Source organism: Thamnophis sirtalis, unplaced genomic scaffold, assembly GCF_051295495.1.
Source record: "Thamnophis sirtalis isolate CommonGarterSnake01/CBP01778 unplaced genomic scaffold, rThaSir2_p1.2 scaffold_8, whole genome shotgun sequence".
Taxonomy (NCBI): Eukaryota; Metazoa; Chordata; class Lepidosauria; order Squamata; family Natricidae; genus Thamnophis; species Thamnophis sirtalis.
Genome location: NW_028261388.1, coordinates 9515944 through 9538203, shown reverse-complemented (window position 1 = coordinate 9538203; position 22260 = coordinate 9515944). Strand labels below are relative to the sequence as shown.

Here is a 22260-nt window from a genome sequence, read left to right as displayed (position 1 = left end):
TGCACATGCACGAATGCCATCTGCGCATGCGGGCACAGCAGTACTCTCACACACATGTGCAAATTCATGCGCAGGAGATCTCCAAGACCAGCTGAGTTCCCTGAATTGCGCACATGCGCACCAGAGGCCCAAACACCAGCTGGGGTGCACACAAATGCGTATCTGCAGGTGAGTTGGGTGACAGCTTGCGTGTCCGGAAAGATGGGTCTGCGTGCCATCTCGGGCATGCGTGCCATAGGTTTGCCATCACGGGTATATGGTCTCCTGCTTGAGCAGGGGGTTGGACTAGAAGACTTCCAAGATTCCTTCCAATTCTTATTCTGATCTTTAGACCTACAGTTTTCCCCATTTCTTGTCTTATTTTCACGATGTACAAAGGATACAGATTGAGGATGAGATCTGACATGACTCCATATCCATTCTCATTTAGGAGCGAGCAGCCTTGAGATCTTTAAATATCACACCACTGATCTGAAAGTGTTGACATCAACCCCAGAAGTTTCCTTCTGAAAAAGGGATGAAAATGTTCATCTATCAGCAGTTTGTGAAGGAGAAGCCAGATTAATTTGGGGGGCTGCCTTATGCTGCTCTTTGATTAGCGATGTCACAGTTTGACACACCAGCTCGACTCAAACTTATTTCTCAGGCAGTGTGCTACTTTTCACTTTCTAATATTTATCTCTGGCTTATAGGAAACAAAGTTCTTTAGATTTCTTTTAGTGAAATTTAATAACAAGTAATAGGAAGAATTGTTAAAATAAGAAGGAAGGTTTTAATCCAGAAGTCAAAAAATAACAAAAAGCAGAAGAAAAAAAATCAATCCGTTCACTTTAAGAGGAGAAATGAGAAACGTTGCGAGCACTTCAATCCACAAAGAATAGTTACAAAGAAAAAAAACCTTTCCACAGCTATCCAATTAGGGTTAATTTCGCCGCTCAATTCTTTTGCTTAAGGATCTAATTTGGCTTTAAAGAAAAATTTCATTGGGCAGTCTTTCGCAAAATAGAAAAAAATACCTCACCAGATGGACTCACTTTCTCTTTTTATTTCCTTCCTTCTGGAACATCCCGATTTTATCAGCCTGGGGGCTGTCTGTTTACCGCCGGCTTGAAGTGCTTCCCTTGGGTCAATCAGGGACTTTGCGATGTCTGTGAGACCAGCAAGGCTTCGGCTTCCTGATCACCATCTCTATGGGACAGTTTACCTCTCATGGACCGTCCAGTGGCAAAAGTGTCAACGGTGGTCTCGGAGTATCGAGACCGCACATTGTGACATTGCGACGTGGATCCTCCTTCTCCTAAAGGTGCTTTTTCAGGAGGCCACTGGACTTTCTTGTTTTGTTTTGAAGACATTTTGCTTCTCATCCAAGAAGCTTCTTCAGCTCTAACAAGATAGTGGGGAATGGAAGGATTTATATTCCTTGCAGACAGCTGGTCATTTGCATCCTTTTAGAAGGTCGTTGTAGCACTGTGGGCAGGTGGGCCCTCCAGAGGTTTATCTGTGTCCCAGTGATGGGTTCCGGATCCCGTTGCAACCATATGGTTGCAACAGGTCCCAGCATCCTCCACATGAATGTGCGCAGTGTGCACATGTACAGTGTGTGCATGCATCCTACCATCTAGCATGCCTCCTCAAGCATCCACGTTGCTCCAGCAGCTTGGCAGAGCGTCACGCAATACAAGCATGCACATGTGCAGAAGCGCCAAAGAGTTTAAAGACAGGTAAGGATGACAGGCGGGCAGGTGGGCCTTCCAGAACAGTACCCGGTGCTCCGGGCAGGCACCGGTATGCCCATACCAGGGCACACCACCTGCAACCCACCACTGCTGTGTCCTCAGAGTCACCTGAGTAGAGCTCCTGGTTCCTTCAGTCTGCAATTTTTACCTCTGGAAATCCATTCCTAGTCCCACACCATTGGAAGGGTGTTCATCCCAAATTGTAAACCTCTATAATTTACATGACTGTGAATTCCTTTCATTCACAGTCAGCAAGGCTTATCAAACAGTCTTTCAGAGGAATGTTTATCCACATGCACCTTATCTCATTAGGAGTGCTGCCAGATAACTAGTGTCCAAACACAGAGCCAAGCAAACTTGGCACAGAGTCTCTCACAAACAGAACTTTCCAGACCGATGAATGAATTGTTTCCTGCAAAAGCCTCCTCCCCATTCATTCCTCTTTTGTTTCCTCTGGGAGGGGCCAATGACCTCCAAGCTGTGGCTTTACTCCTAAGTCAACCCTGCTTTCTTAGTTGTTCTTGTCTTCTGGCAGCTCTGCGCATGCGCACACTGGGAACAGGCTCCAGCTGTTCTTCTGTCTCGCTGCTGTCTAGCTCCCTCTCTGCCTCCAACGCAGAGCCCTCATCGGAGCTGTCCTCAACCTCCAAGACTGGCCCATGTTCTTCCCCAACCTCCTCAGTGTCCGACTCTGCTTCCAGCTACGCAGGTCACCAGCAGACCACAAGACTGAGTTTGGATTAGATGACTCCTAAAATCATTTCTTATGCTTAGGATTTTATATTCTGCTTGCTATTAGGATGCAAACTTGCATCTTCATGTAACCTGCTGTGAGTTTAGCTTTTCCTAAGTCAATGGATGTCGCGCAGTGGGGCCCAGCTGGGACGGGCATCCACTTAGCCTCTTTTCTCAGTCAAGTACATTGCCTCTGGCATGTTTTTTCATGATTTATTTTATCTTTATTGGAGCATTAGACAAGAGCCAGTAAGAGCTGGAAAGCTCTTTTTGCTTCTCCAAGGGGCATTTGAGTGAATTCCTATTAAGCTTCTCAAAGGGTTTCTTAGCCTCCGTGGGGTCTTTTTTACATTTTCCAATATTTTGACATTTCAATACTTTGCTATTCTACCGTTTTATTTCTGCCTGGAGCCAGAGGTATATTGACATCCTCTGCACTCTGGACCAATCAATTGGATCGACTGGAGGAAGGATTTTATTGCAAATTACTTGACACTCAGTCCTAGACAGGGTGGCAATTGGAGGCTGAGCCCTGAAACACCCCTGCTTCTTTCAAATACAATACAATACAATAGCAGAGTTGGAAGGGACCTTGGAGGTCTTCTAGTCCAACCCCCTGCCTAGGCAGGAAATTATACCATTTCAGACCTCCAAGGTCCCTTCCAACTCTGCTATTGTATTGTATTGCATTGCATTGCATTGCATTACAGTACATTACATTACATTACATTATATTATATTATATCATTTTATTTCCTACTATTATGTCTACAATTTTGTATTTCCACCTTTATTCACTTTCCGGTTTTGTAATTATTTTTTTTAATTTCTTGATCTTTCTTCTTTACTTTATTGCTTTCCTGCTTTTTTCCCTCTTTCCTCTAGCCAATTATACCATAAGTCCCATACTGAGTAATATTCGGATTCTTCTTTATCTTTTAATTCTTTCGTAAGCCTATCCATCGCATTCCAGTATTTTTTTTTATTACGTTTTCTTCCGTTAGTATGTATTTATTTTTCCAATTCCGTGCAAATGAAATTCTCACTGCCATGATTATGTGTAGAATTAGATATTTGATACTTTTCTTCTTAAAAGCCTCCAGTGTTGGAGCACCCACAACTTCTAGAGGCAAGTTGTTCCACCGGTTAATTGTTCTAACTGTCAGGGGATTTCTCCTTAGTTCTAGGTTGCTTGTCTCCTTGATTAGTTTCCATCCATCGTTTCTTATCTTGCCTTCTGGTGCTTCGGAAAATATGTTGACACCCCTCCCTCTTCATTTCCATAAACTACAATCTTAGGACCCTGGAAGTCTTGGGGTCCAAACTCCTGTCCAAATCTGGAATCTTTATATCATCCTGGACAAATGGTTATCCAATCTTATCTTGGAAACCTCCAGCAATAGAGCACCACAACTCCAGGTGGCGAACTGTTCCATTGATTACCGTATATACTCAAGTATAAGCCGAGTTTTTCAGCCCACTTTTTGGGCTGAAAAAAGCCGCCTCGGCTTATACTCGAGTCAGTGAAAAATTTGCCTGAAATGGAGGAGAAAAAGGGGCGGGGCCATGCCGCTGGGTGACGCTCGTGAATGGCCCGGCGCCCCTGTGAGTTTCCCCTCCCTCTGTGTCAGTTTGCCGCGCAGCGCGCACCGCACCATCCCCCCTCCTCACGTTCTAATGTAATGCAGGGCTGTCTTACGATTCCCCTTCCTCCCCCTCCTGCCGCTCTGCAACGATGTCCCACCTCCTCCTTGTTATGGCAAGCAGCCACATAACGATGTCCCAGAGCTAGTTTACTGTTTTTCTTTGAAATAAATATTCAAAAACATTATTGGTATCTATTTTTATTTTTGAAATTTACCGGTAGCTGCTGCATTTCCCACCCTAGGCTTATACTCGAGTCAATAACTTTTCCAGTTTTTTGTGGTAAAATTAGGTGCCTCGGCTTATATTCGGGTCGGCCTATACTCGAGTATATACGGTAATTGTTCTCACTGTCGGGAAATCCCTTCTTATTTCCAGGTTGGATATCCCACTGAGAAGTGTCCACTCTTTGCTTCTTGTCCTGCCTTCAGGTGCTATGGAGATGTATTAACCATCTCTTTCCTACAACAGGCCTTCAAGTATTAGAAAACTTGAAATGAGAAACACTGAGCTAGATTATCTATCATCTCTTGATTTAAAAAATCCCCAGCCGTAGAGGGCAGCAAAGGGAAGCATAAAATTTTAACTCTGCTTCCATCTGGTGAATTATTTTTGTTTTAAATTGAAAATTTTGAAAAAAAAAACTTTTACAAATGTTTACTTCCCTCCCCCTACCCTCCCCACTCAAACCCCACCCCCTACCTCCCCCGCCCCCCAACTTCCCAGAACCAATACTGTATAAATCTTTAACAAAGATATTCTAAAATAAACTTTTAAAAAAAGAATCGAGTGGATTCTTTTACAGCTTAAATCTGATTGCCTTACTGACATTTAAGCCTTGCTGTGTTTAGAGTAGAGTAGAGTAGAGTAGAGTAGAGTATGAATAGGAGTAGGAGTAGGAGTAGGAATAGGAATAGGAATAGGAATAGGAATAGGAATAGGAATAGGAATAGGAATAGGAATAGGAATAGGAATAGGAATAGGAATAGCAGAGTTGGAAGGGACCTTGGAGGTCTTCTAATCCAACTCCCTGCTTAGGCAAGAAGCCCTACACCTCTTCAGACAAATGGTTATCCAATCTCTTCTTAAAAACTTCCAGTGTTGAAACATTTACAACTTCTGGAGGCAAGTTGTCCCACTGATTAATTGCCTTTACCAATTGCCTTCAGTTTCTCCCACCCTAGCCTCAAATTAGTACCGCCAACATTTGACAACAAAACAGTTGTTATTTTTTTCAGACTTAAGTTTTTTAATTTCCTCCCCCCCCCAAAAAAAAATAAGTTTGTGGGCTTCTTGTGCAACGAAATAGTTCACATCTGCTCAACACATGCTTAAGGTTAGGTTCTTGCAAATTTCAGACTCCTCTGTGTCATTTGGTACAAGGGTTACACTTTGTTGGAAGTCACACAAGGGCTTGGTGATCTGTTAGTATCAGGAATTCCTCTCATTTGCAGCATCTTATTTTTATCAACAACCCACGCAATGAGTAAACACTTGTTTTGCCCCGCCAACATATTCTTTTCTTGAGGCATCAGTTTCCTGTTTAAAAATACAGTGCGGTATTTTTATTCCATTGTGTTCCTGCGCCAGAAATGGTATCCCCAAATAACTTGTGAGGGAAAAGATTAATTGCCTGGTTTTGTTTTTCTGTTTTGCTTTTTTAATGAAAAAAACCCAAAATCTTGCTCTTTCAAAAACATATAATTTGTTACACCCCCTTGGAACAAATTGTCACAAATCAAATTAAAGTAAAGTATAGAAAGACTGAGGGCGATATGATAACAGTGAAGCAACCTAGAACAAAGGAGAAATTTCCTGACAATGAGGACAATTAATCAGTGGAACTATTTGATTTAGATTTAGATTTAGATTGCTTTTATTTATAGGCCGCCCTTTTCCCTGAGGGGACTCAGGGCGGCTTACAACCTATAGGGAAGGGATACACGTAATGACATATACAGACAATACACAATTAAAAATAGAAGCAACATTCATTCATCATTCGGGTGGGGACGGATCCCAATCTTTAACCCCAGGCCTGGCGGGATAGCCAGATCTTAAGGGCTGTGCGGAAGGTCTGGAGGGTGGTGAGGGTACGAATCTCCACGGGGAGGTCGTTCCAAAGGGTCGGAGCTACTACTGAAAAGGCTCTCCTCCGCGTAGTTGCCAGTCGGCACTGGCTGGCAGATGGAACTCGGAGGAGGCCTAATCTGTGTGATCTAATCGGTCGCGAGGAGGTAATTGGCAGGAGGCGGTCTCAGAAGTTGTGAATGCTCCAACATTGGAGGTTTTTAAGAAGAGGTTGGACAACCATTTGTCTGAAATGGTATAGGGTCTCCTGCTTGAGCAGGGGGTAGTAGACTAGAAGAGTAGAAGACTTCTAGTATCATTTCAAACAAATGTTTGCCCAATCTCTTCTGAAAAACATCCAGTGATGGAGCATCCACAATTTCTGAAGGCAAGTTGTTCCACTGATTAATTGTTCTAACCATCAGGAAATTGCTCCCTAGTTCTAGGTTGGATCCTCTCCCTGATTAGTTTCCATCCATTTCTTCTTTCATACCTGTTATCAATTTAACAGGGTTGGAAGGAACCTTGTAGGTCATCTAATCCAATCCCCCTGCCCAGGCAGACCCATTTACACCATTTTTGACAGATGGCAGTCCAATCTCTTTTTGAAAGCTTCCAGTGATGAAGCTCCCACAACTTCTGAAGGCAACTTCTGTTCCATTGGTTGATTGTTCTCACTGTCAGGAGATTTCTCCTTATTTCTAAATCGAAACTCTCCTTGATCAGTTTCCATCCATTATTCCTTTTCTGTACCTTCAGGTGCTTTGGAAAGTAGCTTGACCCTTTCCTCTCTGTGGCAGCCCCACAAATATTGGAAGATTGCTATCATATCTACCCTGGTCCTTCTCTTCTCTTCTAGACTAGGCATCTTATTCTGCCCTCAAGTCCTTTGGAGAATAGTTTAACTCCCTCTTCTTTGTGGCAACCCCTGAGATATCAGAACACCTAATCCTTCTTTTCATTAAACTAGACATACACAATTCATGCAACCGTGTTCTTTGTATGTTTTAGCCTCATGCCCCTAAAGTTAATTAACAATAACTATTTGGCTCAGTAGTTGTTTCAGTCTTTTAATTTTTTTTTTTCACTCTAGCAAGAGACAAAATCCAGAATGTGTATGCGTCATCCCACAGTTCATTTTCTGCAAAGGTGTAAGGTGGGACTAAAGCTCACCATCTCCTGGTGATTGGCCCAAAGTCACCCGCTGGCTTTCAGGCCTAAGACGGGACTGGAACTCACCATCTCCTGGTTTCTGGGCCAGCATGCTCATCATTACACCAATCTGATTATGTTCCCCATATTATGACATCTTCACATCTGGGAATTTTATGTCCTTTGCCCGCTGATATTATAATATGTCTGATGTTACTTGCCCCCCAGCTCAGATGCCCAAGTCTGTCACTCTTCATTTTAAAAATGACAGATTCCCAAAGTACGAATAATAATCTTAATATAGTTTAGCACATTTACGTTTCAAAACTGTGACTCTATCCCTTCAAACAATGCGCACCTACCCAGGCATGTTGCATTGTGCAAGTTCTCAAACCTGCCCACTGACTTTTAAAAACAATTGAGCCATGCATTTTTGCTTGTAAGTCATGACGGCTGTTAAGCAGGTCACCGCGTCAGTGCTTCTGATTTCATGACTTTTGCAGCAAATCATTCAGTGAATGTGAACATTTGGGAAGTGAATGCAGTGGTTTACTTATTTTTACTTATGGTATTGGTGGCCCACCATTATTATTTCTACGAATAACACAAGGCAATCAAGGACAACTGCCGATGAAACAGAATTAGCAAGTACAGGCCAAATGAAGCTGTTAAGTGAATACACTGTTCGTGATGGGGTGTTGTTTAGCTGGAAAACAGAAGTAAACATCTGTTGACTTAAATTGCATAAATCACAGTCAAGTGACCATTGGGTGCTGCAAACAGCCATAAATGTGGGTTGCCAAGCAACCAAAATGTCATGTGACTAGAGGAAGATAGTAGCTATTGGAAGTTCAAATCTGGGCTGTAAGTCCCCTTTTTCATATAGTTGCTAGGCAACTAGTCATACGTTGAGGACTATCTGTAATTGTTTTAGGGACAAAGATCTTGATCGTTTGTGGCAGGGTTGTTATTACGGATCTCTGGCAACTTGCTTATCTAGCATAGACGTCTGAGCAAGAAAACCACAAAGGTTGGTTTCTCTTTTGAGAGATCGCCTAGTGTCCTCCTTTCCGTTTCTATTCTGCTACTATTATATGTATAAAATGTTTAAAGCTGGAATATCAAAACCTACTTCCCATTGTGACTGATGAAAACCAATTCAAGCCACATGAATTTAAATAGGATTATAGCAATAGCAATAGCAATAGCAGATTTTTATATACCGCTTCATAGGGCTTTCAGCCCTCTCGAAGCGGTTTACAGAGTCAGCATATTGCCCCCAACAACAATCCGGGTCCTCATTTTACCCACCTCGGAAGGATGGAAGGCTGAGTCAACCCTGAGCCGGTGAGATTTGAACCGCTGAACTGCTGATCTAGCAGTCAGCTGAAGTGGCCTGCAGTACTGCACTCTACCCACTGCGCCACCTCGGCTCTTGGATATACTCTAAATCCTACCTATGAATGTTAGAAGCATTAGCAGCGGCACTTAGACTTATATACTGCTTCACAGTGCTTTTACAGTCCTCTCTAAGCGGTTTACAGAGCCAGCTTATTGCCCCCCCAACAATCTGGGTCCTCGTTTTACCGGCTTCGGAAGGATAGAAGGCCGAATCAATGTTGAACCGGTGAGGATCGAACTCCTGGCAGTGGGCAGTTAGTCTGCAATACTTCTAACCACTGTGCCACATATCTCATCAAGTAAGCAAGTAGCGATAGCACTTAGATTTATATACAGCTTCATAGTGCTTTTACAACCCTCTCTAAACGGTTTACAGAGTCAGCCTATTGCCCCCAACAATCTGGGTCCTCATTTTACCCACCTCGGAAGGATGGAAGGCTGAAAGATCCTGAAAAATTAACATAGGCCTGTGCATTTTGGTTGTGATATGTGGAATGTGTCATTTGATTAGAAGAAATGAAAAAGGCAGTTTATGACAGAGCTCTTAGGGTGGTATTCATATTCGGTGTGGTGCGGTGGCCTAGAGGGGGAGATCATGCCTCACAATCACGGGGCTCTGAGTTCGCAGATATTTCTCTCTCTGGGCACAATGAGAATATATCTGCGGAACAAAACTCCACATTGGTGACAGGAAGGGCATCTGGCCAGTAAACACACTGGTAGCTCCATTCAGTTGCCCGGACTCCACCCTGCAAGGGATTATGGGCTCATTAAAAAGAAGATGATCGTAGAGTGGATTTCTCAACCCGGAAACTTTAAGATGTGTGGGTGTTTGATAATATTGATAAATATGAAACTTTATACAAATTGTGAGGATTATGGAGAGGATGTTTAAAGCCTTGATATTAAATATAAACAATTTTTATATGCGATATGGTATAAAGATGTAATATTATTGGATGATTTTAGGAGGATGTAATGAAATGCCGTAATATAGATTTACTTTAAATTTAGAATATTTCATATAAAAGGATGTAACAACAGTTATAGTCAAATGAATGTTTAATCATCGGAACAATTGTTTATCTATATATTGGATTGATGATATGAGAATTTGTGTAAATTCCAAGCGGGGACTATTGTGAGGAAGCACAAAGCTTTGTAACCAATCGACATACTGTATGTAACTGGAGGATGATTGTTATGTATTGTGTGTGTGTATGTCTGTTTGTTTTATGTTTGTTTAAAAATAAAATAAAAAATAAAAAAAGATGTGTGGGTGTGTGAACATCAACTCCCAGAATTCCTCGGCCAGCATGTTGGCTAGGGAATTCTGGGAGTTGACATCCACACACCACCTTAAACCTGTCAAGGTTGAGAAACGTTGTCTTAGGATTTCTCGAGCAGCCAGTGCAGCAAAAATTCTCTGGCCTTGAACTGCTACGCATCCTACCATATGTAGCAATATATGTTCAGCAATTTATTTTACCCACTGATATAGTAATTACAGTATACCTGGAGGCGCAGTTGAGGAACAGAAGGGAACCTGACATCTTTCTTACCATCTGCCAGTCAGCATTGACGAATGTTCAGCACTTCTGTAAAAATGCTAAATCTCAGCAGGTGGCAGCTTGTCCTGGTCCCAAAATGTAACCAGGTTGGATTTGGAAAGGATTTGGAAAGGAAACCAGTAGGGGATGCCAGGTTTGTAGGCTAGGTTGGGAAATTGAAAAAAAAAAATATAGTTAGGAACAAAACGCTTCTGTTTTACTGGGGCCAGTGGTGGGATGCAAATAATTTGAACAATAAGATCGCACAGGTTGGGCCTCCTTCGGGTGCCGTCGACCGGACAATGCTGGCTGGCGGCCCCCCAAGGGAGGGCCTTCTCTGTAGCTGCACCGGCCCTGTGGAATGATCTACCCGTAGAGATCCGGACCCTCACCACTCTCCCGGCCTTCCGTAAAGCAACCAAGACCTGGCTGTTCCGGCAGGCCTGGGGCTGTTGATTATATCCAGCCCCACTTAGACTGAATGGATGGTGTATTATTTTAATAATTGTATCTTTTCTTAAATTTTTAAATGCTTTTATCTTGCTTGTGAGCCGCCCAGAGTCCCAATGGGAGTGGGCGGCATACAAATTTTATTAAACTAAACTAAAACTAAACTAATTTAACAACTGGTTCTCTGCCCTAATGACCAGCAGGGTAGGTGGGGCTTGGTGATCATGTTACTGGGTGGGCATGGCCAACTCAACATCACTCAAGATGATGGGTGCTTCACCTCAACTCTTACAATGTAATCAGGGTTAACCGGAGAGGCAGTTTCTGTAAGCAGGGCAATAAAGATTAGGCTAGAAACAACACTAGAATGTTTCCTTCCTGCCTTCCTTACAGGATTAGCCCTATAAAGTGGGGAAAAACAAAAGGAGATTTCTTCCAATAACCGGTTCTTCCAGCTGCTTAGAAAGTTACCAATCGGTTCTCCCAAATAGGGGCGAACTGGCTGAATCCCACCACTGACTGGGGCCCACAGTGTTTCATGGATTTGTCCGTAAACCATCAGGAGTTGAGTCTGTTTTGAAGGACATTTTAGCTTTAAATTGTATAAAGGCCTGCATTTATTTGCTGAACTGTATAAACAGGAAGGGGATGCGGTGGCTCAGTGGCTAAGGCGCTGAGCTTGTCGATCAGAAAGGTCAGGGGTTCGAATCCCTAGTGCCACCTAATGGAATGAGCTCCCATTACTTGTCCCAGCTACTGCCAACCTAGGAGTTTGAAAGCATGTAAAAATGCAAGTAGAAAAATAGACACTACCTTAGTGGGAATATAACAGTGTTTCATATGCCTTTGGTGTTTATTCATGCCAGCAACATGACCACGGAGATGTCTAGGACAGTGCTGGCTCTTCGGCTTTGAAATGGAGATGAGCACCGCCCCCTAGAGTCAGGAACGACTAGCACATATGTGCGAGGGGAACCTTTACCTTTTATAAACAGGGGAAGTTCATGCAAGTTAATTCTGCAGCTAAATTCACAATTTCTGAATCACATGTTTCAGATAAAAGGAAACAGAGACAAGGAGTAAAAAGGAACATGATGATCACATGAACTCAGGACACTGCAACCGTCATAAATATGAGTCAGCCGTCATAAATATGAGTCAGTGGCCAAGTGTCCGAATTTTGATATTGGACCATGGAAATGTTGCAATGGTCGTAAGCGTAAAAAACGCGCAAGTCACTTTTTTCCATGCCGTTGTAACTTCGGTCACGGAACGAATGGTTGTAAGTTGAGCTGTAGTCCTTGACTTACGGCAGTTCATTTAATGACTGTCCAAAGTTGCAAAGGCACTGAAAAAAGTGACTGATGGTCATTTTTCACACTTACGACCATTGCAGCATCCCCCTGCCCATGTGGTCAAAGTTCAGACACTTTGGCAACTGGCTCACATTTATGACGGTCGCTGTGTCCCAGGGTGACGCGATCCCCTTTTGCGACTTTCTGACAAGCAATGGGGAAGCCCGATTCATTTAAGAACCGTGTGACTAACTTAACAACTCCAGTGATTCACTTAACTTCTGGGGGGGGGGGCAAAAACTCACTTCACAAATGTCTCACTTAGGAACAGAAACTTTAGGCTCAATTGTGGTTGTAAGTCGAGGACTACCTGGATGCAACTGCCATTGCGTTTTAAAATTTTCCTCTGTTCAGTTTCGTTGAATAAGTGGGAAAAAAACAAAGAAAGAGAAAGAAAGCCACTTTTTAAGGAGAAAAGAAATGAGGGGAAGGAAAAACTTTTGTTTTGGCGAAGGAAATCAAAGAGCTGCTTCATCAGTGAATTAAATATTCTTGTGTCCCTCCAGGTTTCCCCACCCCCACCCCAGAGCAGTGATCACCTCTGGCGATAGCAATCGAGTGATCGGTCCCTTAGCAAAAAAAGTATTTTCTGGTCTTTGAACGGGCTAACTGGACAGCTGGCAGGCATGCTTGACAGATGCCAAAGAGGCTGAACAGCCAGTAAAGCTCAGATCCAAACCTGTTCCAGGTCATCACACAGGTTTGCTGAAAATGTCGAGATCAATGTGGTTAGAGGGGAGATGCAATGTGCTCCCAGGTTGAAAATGTTCTTGCCTTGAGTAGAGCAGGTGTGAGTAGGAAGGGTGACAGACTGTGAGCAACCTGGCTGGTAACAATGCATGATTGATTGGGATACCTGCTCGAGTGTTTGCAACGTAATAGAATAACAGAGTTGGAAGGGACCTTGGAGGTCTTCTAGTCCAACCCAGGCAGGAAGCCCTACACCATTTCAGGCAAATGGTTGTCCAATCTCTTCTTAAAAACTTCCAGTGTTGGAGCACTCACAACTTCTGGAGGCAAGTTGTTCCAAAATGCATCACTGTTTGGCTTGATGGCAGCAGTGCCTCAGATAGAAGGTCCCTACAGAGAGTGGTGAGGACAGCCGAGAAGATTATAGGACGCTCGCTTCTCATTATTCAGGATGTTACTTATAAGCCCTATGTGCTTAGAGCTCAAAACATTGTTAAGGACACACACACACACCTACTTCACAGCCTCTGTTTCTGCTGCTCCCTTCAGGGAGGTTTCAAAGTATCTGTAGCAGGAGTGCTAGATTCTGTAATTTTAAACTTTAAACTTTAATAAAATTTGTATGCCGCCCACTCCCTAGGGACTCTGGGCGGCTCACAACAAGTAAAAAGCATTTAAAACATTTAAAAATACAAAATTAAAATCAGTACAACATCCATTCCATCAGTGGGGCTGGGATTTCATCAACAGACCTAGGCCTGCCGGAACAGCCAGGTCTTAGTCGCTTTATGGAAGGCCGGGAGAGTGGTGAGGGTCCGGATCTCAGCAGGTAGCTCGTTCCACAAGGCCGGTGCAGCTACAGAGAAGGCCCTCCCTCAGGGAGCCGCCAGCCAGCATTGTCCAGTCGACGGCACCCAGAGGAGGCCCAACCTGTGTGATCTTATTGGTCGTTGGGAGGTAAATGGCAGGAGGCGGTCTCTCAGGTAGCCAGGTCCGATACCATACAGGGCTTTAAAAGTAACGACTAGCCCCTTAACAGCTTTGTTGCTTATGCAATCCAACTTGTAAATCCATAGGATTCTTCTCCCCCCACCCCCGCCATATTACATGTACTGCATACACGTGAACTAGACTGTGATGTTTCTCTATGTCATATATGTGTGCATATGTGGGTATATGTTTAATGGTTCTCTTTTGAGACCTAGATACAATGAAATTTTATTTTAATGTATGTTGATTAGGGTATATTTAAAGTGACAACGATTCATTTTTATTTCTATTCTATTCTATCCTATTCTATTTTAAACTTTTCTGTTTCTATTCTGTTGTTAGTTGTGAAGTCGTGTCTGACCCATCACAACCCCATGGACAACATTCCTCCAGGCCTTCCTGTCTTCTACCATCCTCTGGAGTCCATTTAAGCTTCAGTGACTCCATCCAGCCACCTCATGCTCTCTCATCCCCTTCTTCTTTTGCCCTCCATCTTTCCCAGCATGAGGCTCTTCTCCAGGGAATCCTTCCTTCTCATTAGGTGGCCAAAGCATATGAGTTTCATCTTTAGGATCTGGCCTTCTAAAGAGCAGTCAGGGTTGATCTCCTCCAGGACTGACCAGTTGGATGGCCTTGCAGTCCAAGGGATTCGCAGGAGTCTTCTCCAGCATCCTGTTCTATCCTATTCTATCGTATTCTATCCCATTCTATTCTATTCTTCCATTCCATTCTATCTCCTGATTAACTGTTCTTGCTGTCAGGCAATATCTCCTTACTTCTAGCTTGCTTCTCTCCTTGATTAATTTCCATTTATTGCTTCTTGTCCTGCCTTCACGTGCTTTGGAGAATACCATGACTCCCTCTTCTTTGTGGCAACCCCTTAGACATTGGAATACTGCTATCATATCACCCGTAGTCCTTCTTTTAATTAATCGAGACATACCCAATTCCTGCAACTGCTTTTCATATGTTTTAGCCTTCAGTCACTTAATATCTTGGTTGCAACCTTTCTAGAGCCGAGGTGGCGCAGTGGTTAAATGCAGCACTGGAGGCTACTTCAGCTGACTGCAGTTCTGCAGTTCGGCTGTTCAAATCTCACCGGCTCAGGGTTGACTCAGCCTTCCATCCTTCCGAGGTGGGTGAAATGAGGACCCAGACTGTGGGGGTGATATGCTGACTCTGTAAACCGCTTAGAGAGGGCTGAAAGCCCTATGAAGCGGTATATAAGTCTAACTGCTATTGCTATTGCTAGAGTCTCAACATCTCTTTTCCATCGTGGCAACCAAAACTGGATGCAATATTCTAAGTGTGGTCTTCCTTCGGAATGGCTTTCTAATCACTCAGAATGGTTTTCATTCTGTGACAATACCTTTAGTAGAATCAATGGCCATCTCTTCCTTTCCCAGGCCCTTGGGAAGAACTCTTGAAGTGGACAAAAAAGCCAAATCCCGTCTAAACACTTGGCCGACTACAAGTCGACCATAATCGAGCCCAACATTTCTGTCACTAAGCGAGACAGTTGCTAATTGGGTTTTGCCCCCAGTTTACAAACCTTTCTTGTCACAGTTGTTAAGTCAGCAACATGGTTATTAAGCAAATCCAACTTCCCCATTGACTCTGCTTGTCTGAAGGCTGCGAAATTTGATCCTATGACCCCGGGGTACTGCAACTGTCATAAGTATGAGTCACTTGCCCCAATAGATGTAGCAAGCAATGTCCATCTGAATGTTGATCATGTGACCAGGGAGATGCTACAATGGGTCGTTAGTGTGGAAATCATTTTTTCCCACTGCCTTTGCAACTTCCAGCGGTCACTAAACAAACTGTCGTAAGTCGAGGACCATCTCTACTGTTTGCTTCCTCAGAGCTTTTCCCCACTTTGCAAACTTTTCGGAAAATGGGGTAGCTTCAACTGTACTTGAATGCTAGGCTTTGCTCTCTAAGGAGATTAAAAACAAAAAATGGCACACACATTTTTTTCAACAGTCTTTTGTATCCTAACAAAGAGCAAAGTCATCAGGGGTTGAGAGATAATAGCTGACCTCTGGCCTTGGTTTCGCTTCACCTAAAGAGCGGAGGAAGAAAACTTTTGGTAGAGACGCTGGGAACATTTTTCACCGCGTAGTAATCATTATAAGCTGCCCTATGAGCTGACCTCGCTTTGTTAGCGCATGATAAAACAAGCTGGACATTGCTTGCTACATCTATTGGGGCACTGAACTTCTGATGGAAATTTCAGTGCAACGGAAATGCAAGAAAACTGGATAAATTCCATATTTGAGTCTGTCGGTGTTTGCAAAAGATGATTGGGGCACCGAAGGCTAAAACATACGAAGAGCAGTTGTAGAAATGGTTCCACCACAAATCCGCGCACAACAAAAGCGTGCCTGACTAAAGCGCGGTGACTAAAGCGCGGTGACAAAACCGCGCGGCGAATGAGCGACTAATTAGCCCTAAAGCGCACCGACAAAAGCGCACCGACAGAAGCGCGCTGTAACGGAACCCTAAACCTAACCCTAAACCTAACCCTAAACCTAACCCTAAACCTTACCTTAAATTAAATCGCGCTTCTGTCGGCGCGCTGTTGTCGGCGCGCTGTTGTCAGCGCGCTTTTGACATCGCGGTTTTAGCACCGCGGTGTTGTCGGCGCGCTTATGACGTTCGTGCTTTTGTCAGGTCACGGTAGAAATTGGGTATGTCTAGTTTAACGAAAAGAAGAACGAGGGGTGACGTGACACCGGTGTTCCAATATCTAAGAGGCTTCCGTAAAGAAGAAGGGACCTGCCTATTCTCCAAAGCACCTGAAGGCAGGACAGGAAGCAATAGATGGAAACTAATTAAGGAGAGAAGCAGAACTAAGGAGACATTTTTCTGACAGTTAGAACAATTAATCAATAGAACGACTTCCCTTCAGAGGTTGTGGGTGCTCCAACACTGGAGGTTTTTAAGAAGAGATTGGACCAGAGGTGTCATTCAGCAGGTTCTGACCAATTCTGGAGAACCGTAGAGGAAATTTTGAGTAGTTCGGAGAACCGGCAAATGCCACCTCTGACTGGCCCTGCCCCCATCTATTCTCTGCCTCCCGAGTCTCAGCTGATTGGGAGGAAATGGGGATTTTGCAGTAACCTTCCCCTGTAGTGGGGAGGAAATGGAGATTTTACTATATACTTCCCCTGCCACGCCCGCCACGCCCACCAAGCCACGCCCACAGAACCAGTAGTAAAAAAATTTGAATCCCACCACTGGATTGGAGAACCATTTGTCTAACATAGTATAAGGTTAAGGTTTAATAGTATAAGGTTTAATGCGCTCTACATGGGGCTGCCCTTGAAGAGTGTTCGAAGACTCCAATTAGTCCAGAACACAGCCGCGCGAGCGATTGTAGGTGCACCCAGGTACACCCATGTCACACCTATCCTCCGTGAGCTGCACTGGCTACCCATTAGTCTCCGAATCCGCTTCAAGGTGCTGGTCGCTACCTATAAAGCCCTACATGGCATCGGACCTGGGTACCTGAGAGACCGCCTCCTGCCGATTACCTCTCTCAGACCAATTAGATCGCACAGGTTGGGTCTCCTCTGGATTCCATCTGCCAGCCAATGTCGGCTGGCAACCCCCCGGGGGAGAGCCTTCTCTGTTGCAGCTCCAGCCCTCTGGAATGACCTCCCTGTCGAGATCCGGACCCTTACTACCCTCCCGGCCTTCCGCAAAGCCGTTAAGTCCTGGCTGCTCCAGCTGGCCGGGGGGGGGGGGGGCTGTGAAATATCCAGCCCCACGGAAATTGTGAATGTTGCGGTTTTGTTTTTAAAGTGTTGCCTTTGTCTAGTTTTCCCCCTTTCCCTTGTCTATTGTGAGCCGCCCGGAGTCCTTCGGGAGTGGGCGGCATACAAGACAAATAAAATCAAAAATCAAATCAAAAGGTCTCTTGCTTGAGCGGGGAGTTGGACTAGAAGATCTCCAAGGTCCCTTCCAATTCTGTTACTTTGTTAAAAGAGGAGACTGGGTACAAATAACTGAAATTATTAATTAATTGAACAGTTTCGTCTACACTGTTGCACACCTGACAATCAAACCCAAAGCAGTTGGCAGCTACACATTTTAAAAATTCCAGAATTATGAAGTGAGAACAAGCCATTCAAAAGTCTAATATTAGTGATGAAAAGACCAAGTTAAAAAACAACAACAACCAGAGGTGAGCCATAAAACATGTTGCATTCATTCTTCCCAAACTTAAAATAAGAAAAATATTTTACAGAAGGGCCAGTTCTGTTCCAAGAAAAGATAAGAGATTATGAATGCCATTGTCAACACATAAAGCATTGGCATGTCTGTTATAATTAGGGCAACTTTCGGAAATCTGACAGCCATGTTCCAAAAGAGGAAAATTTGTAATTTGTCTCCAGACAAGCTTTGTCTTCATGGATTAAATAAAACCACATGATAATCAACAGTGTTTCTCAACCTTGGAGTCTTTAAGGCAAGTGTGGACTTCAACTCCCAGAATTCCCCAGCCAGCCTTGCTGTTAAGACCTGTGAACCCTTGCTGGCTGTGGAATTCTGGGAGTTGAAGTCCACACATCTTAAAGCTGCCAAGATTGAAAAAACACGGTCTCTAAAATATATTTCTTTCACTTTTGTTTTGTCATCAAGCAATTTAATCCCATTGGGTTATATTCTGGACTGTTTATTAAAACATTCATTCCATACTAACAAATTTCCAAAGAAGTAAGATTTATAACCTTCTTGGAAGAAATGTCCATCTGGGTTCAGTTCCAAGTGTGTGTACGTACATACACTTATACACACACAGGTTTTCGTGCATTCGGATCTTTTCCTGTGTAAGATTGATAGTATCTTGGCGACGTTTTGACGAGGTCCCACTCATCATCTTCAGGCTGGTGTCTTCGGCCTCGTGCCTGTATTATATATATATATGTATATATATATATATAATACATATATATATGTTGTATTTGTGCTTGGGGCATAATTTGGGCATACCAGGGGTTGTGACACTATATATATATATATATATATATATATATATATATATATATATATATATATATATATATATATATATATATATATATATATATATATATATATATATATATATATATATATATATATATATATATATATATATATATTCATAGATTTTCACGGATGTAGGTATGCTGGTCTTGTTGTATTCGGGTCTTCCCCCGTGTAAGATTGAGATTGTCTTGGCAACATTTCGGCGAGGTCTCATTCCCCATCTTCAGGCTGGTGTTTTGGGTTTAAAGCATGATCAGAGCTGCCATCCCTCTACAAACTTTGGTGTGGGTGTGTGGAGTGCTGGCCCCATTTCAGCAAGTGGATTGATTTGATGTGTGGCTGTATCATGATTGGTAGATTGGTGCTGATTGGTGCTGGCTGTGTGTCCGTTGTTGTTTAGTGCTGTAACGGCCTGGGTGGTGGGTGGGGCTCGTTTGTTGACTAGGACTGGTTTCCAGATGTCTGGTAGGCAGGCGGTATTATCACGTTTATTCATGTTGTGGAGGTGTTTCTCTATTTTGATAGCTTCCATAATTATTCTCTTGTTGAAGTGTTCAGTTTTTGAGATTAATTTGGTTCCTTCAAAATCAATTTCATATTCTGTAGCTTTAAGGTGTTGGAAAAGGGAGAAAGTTTTTTTCTTTCTTTCTTACTGTATTCTTGTGTTCTGTGATGCATGCATTTATTCTCCTATTAGTTTGTCCTATGTATGTTGCAGGACAGATTTTGCATGGTATTTCGTAGACTCCTTGGTTTTCTAGCTGGATTTTGTCTTTGGGGTTTCTTAAGATGTTGGCTATTTTTTGGTCAGTGTTGAAGGTTGTCTTGATATTTGGAAGATAGAAGAGTGAAAAATAGACTAGTCTTTTCCCTTCAAAGTGATGTTCAGTGCTGTGTAACTAGAGCAAAGAAAAGGACACTTCACTGACATTCAGTAAAATCCTAGTGATAACAAGAGACACAGGAAGCTAATTGGATTTCTAAGGAATGTAAGATAGCCCTGATGAATTAGATTAAAGCTTTCCTGTCCAGTTTCTTGTCTTCTATAGTGGCCAATGTATCTCCAGGATGCATGGTAGATTATTTCATGCCTTCCGAAGAGACATGATTGATAGAGTAGATTGACAACTATCAATAAGGAAGGAAATTCTAGAAGTGGATTGGGAAGATTATGGTAACCACAGAAAGAGAAAGAAAGGAAGAAAGAAAGAAAAAAGAAAAAAAGAAAAAAGAAAAAAAGAAAAAAGAAAGAAAAAGTGAGAGAGAGATGAAAGAAAAAAAGGAAAAAGGGACAGAGAGACAAAAGGAAGGAGAGAGAGAGAGAGAGAGAGAGAGAGAGAGAGAGAGAGAGAGAGAGAGAGAGAACACATGGCCGGCGAGCCACTCCCACCAGGTCACATGGCCGGCAAGCCACTCCTACAAAAGAGGCCACACCCACAGAGTAGGTTCAAAAAATTTTTGAAACCCACCACTGGACAGTTGGAAGTGATTTACAGGCCATAATGCACCTTTTCCATGGCTGCTGTAAGTTTGAACAATCGCGAAGCGAAGACTTACTTATAAAGTCATTGAAAGAAGTTAATATCACCTTGGAAAGTTTTTCTTTTGCTTCACAATGCTGTCCCCTTTTTCTTTCTTTTTACTCCTCAGTTAGCAGAGCCTGCTATTTCTCTGGAGTTTTTAAAGCTTGTGTAATTAACGGCTCTCAAGGGCCTTTTAATGCATTTTTTTTAAAAAAAAACAACGCTCTTATTTGAACGACTTTGCTAAAATGATTACAGTTCTAATCCCTTTGTCGTGGTTTTAAATGTCTGTATTCTGAAACAAAGGAGGCTGCGGCCTTGGTTTTCTCTCAGCCATGACAACCTCTTACAGTAGAGCACTTTGGAAATCTCATGAATATCGAAGCATTGTTAAATGCCAAACAATTGCAAGATGTGCAAAACTATGCTTGGGGGGCCGTTCGTGTTCTGGTTTCCAGGCAAGAAGTCTTAAATCATTTCATTTGGGTTTCATCCCCATTCAAGCAACCCTTTCTAAAAATGGGCTTGGATAAATTCACAGAAGGGTGGGGGGTAGTCTTAGGAGGTCCTTTGGGAAGTAGGCCTTCTCAAGGCCCTCGAGGGGGGAATGAAGGATCAGATGATGGAATGTATGTCTAGATGAGGCCCTTGGGATCAGAGGAAGGGTTGTATGTGGAGATAGGACCCAAGTGTAGATGGAATGGACATGAGAGTGAGGAATATGAATTCTGATAAAAACATTTTCTCTTGTCTTCATTTCTTTGCCTTGACAATTAAGAGCTTTGCTACTTTCCGGTCTCTCTCAATCAGTGGTAGGATTCAGCCAGTTCTCACCTATCCGGGAGAACCGGTTGGTAACTTTCTAAGCAGTTCGGAGAACCGGTTGTTGGAAGAAATCTCCTTTTGTTTTTTTCCATTTTTACAGGGCTAATTCTGTAGGGAAGGCAGGAAGGAAACATTCTGGCGTTGTTTCTAGCCTCATCTTTATTGCCCTGCTTACAGAAACTGCCTCTCCTGTTAACCCTTAGTACATTTTAACAGCTAAGGCAAAGCGCCCGTCGACCTGAGTGACATTGAGTTGGCCACGCCCACCCAGTCACATGACCACTGAGCCCCACCTACCCAGCTGGTGATCAGGGCAGAGAACCGGTTGCTAAATTATTTGAATCCCACCACTGCTCTCACTGCACAGGTTGCTGCCGCAGATAAAAATTTTAAACTGCTATTACTTTTCTCTGTGGATGGAGGGGGGGGGTCGCAGGGGAGCTGCATCAGATAAAACCATTTGTTCTTTTATTCTGCTCTGCAATAGGAAGCGGGGGGGGGGGGCTGCACATTAATAGCAAGACAGAACTTAGCACCTTAAAACCACTAGCCAGGATATTAGGAACAAAAATAGCTCACTTATAAGAAAAACCCCAAACCCACATAGCTGGCACATTTGCAAGATACCCGTGACCTGAAATGAAAAATAGGTGACGTGACATTTAGCTACTTAACATAACAAGCGTAAGGATTTAGGGGGGGGGGGGGGGGGGCTGAAATCCAAATAACCAATCAATATTATCTGTAATGCATGCATTATTAGGGGAAGGGCAAAGAGTTGAATGAGACCATCCCTTATTAAAACTGCTGTAAGAGCCTAATCTTGGCCCTTGGTTAGCGCTGGCTCTTCAGCTTTGAAATGGAGATGAGCACCGCCCCCTAGAGTTGGGAACGACTAACACATATATACGAGGGGAACCTTTACCTTTAGCTTTAAAGTATATCTAATCTATATTATCTAAATCAATCAATCAATCAATCTAGCTATCTATATATCTATCTATCTATCATCTAATATCTATCTATCATCCATCATCTATCTATCATCTATCCATCCATCTATTATCTATCATCCATCCATCCATCACCTATCTATCTA

The 22260-nt window shown here is 43.1% G+C and overlaps 1 protein-coding gene across 1 annotated transcript in view; it reads left to right on the top strand.

The window, feature by feature from the left end:
- The window catches only part of NOX4 (NADPH oxidase 4), a 117925-nt gene that overhangs the window by 78543 nt on the left and 17122 nt on the right, over positions 1 to 22260 (top strand). The window lies entirely within an intron of this gene.